The sequence below is a fragment of the Grammomys surdaster genome, unplaced genomic scaffold (assembly GCF_004785775.1).
Source record: "Grammomys surdaster isolate TR1022 unplaced genomic scaffold, NIH_TR_1.0 114377, whole genome shotgun sequence".
NCBI classification, from domain to species: domain Eukaryota; kingdom Metazoa; phylum Chordata; class Mammalia; order Rodentia; family Muridae; genus Grammomys; species Grammomys surdaster.
The window spans coordinates 425-1,419 of record NW_021612548.1 but is presented as its reverse complement, the minus strand read 5'-3'; positions in this window follow the sequence as shown (position 1 = coordinate 1,419).

Here is a 995-nt window from a genome sequence, read left to right as displayed (position 1 = left end):
GCTGTGGACTAACCCTCCCGTTAGCATGGCCACTCTGAGGCTGTGGAGCTATGCTTATGGTTTTACACTTTTACTATCAATTACATTTTTGTTCACTTGTGCATGACTGAAAAAGAAAAAAAAATGATCATAGAATTGAAGCTATAAAAAATTAGCTTATGTCCTCTTTCATGATGATAAATATAAAATATAGGTAAGTATTTAAGAAAACATTCTTAAGAATGAACACAAAAGGATTTTTATATGAGATTGATATACTTTAGTGTGTTGCGATGTAGATGCCCTACCTGTAAAAAAAAAAAAAAAAAAAAAAGACTTGTCCTGTCTGCTGTTTTACAAAGCTTGTCTATTCACACATTATATGACTCACTTAATGTATTGCTATAAATCACCTGACCTCCATCATAGGACACAGGGCTACACTAAGGGCAAAGATGGTATGTATTTGGTTCATTGGTTTATTCTTAATGCCTATAACAGTTTTAACTTTTAGTAACCATTTGACTACTCTATGCTGAATTGATTAGGACTAAGTGAACCAAGGTAAGTAGGGCATTGTTAGATTTAAATGTTACTGATGATCTTTAAGTCACACATCATGGTGGTTCAGTGGGCTTGAGAAAGGCCTAGTTTTGATCAAGAACTCTGGAACTCTAGCTAAATCATATCACTTCATCCTTTCACTTAATCCTGAGAACTGTTCTGGTAAGAGAGTATCAGAACAATGATCATAGCCTTTAGGTTGCATAAACTCACTAGGGCCCAGTTTCTTCGCCTTTATAGTGGAAGAAGAAACTGACACACTTCCTGAAGTTGGCCTGGCCAAGCACACATGGAAAGCATAATGGTGGTTTGTGTCAACACTCTGATGCTGAGAGCCATTGTTTATGAGATTACAGGGCTTGAGCAGACTCTGCCCATCTGTCCACCAGTACCTGTATCACACGTTACATTGCATGGTCCTGTAGCCCCCAACTTTCCCCTACACGATCATG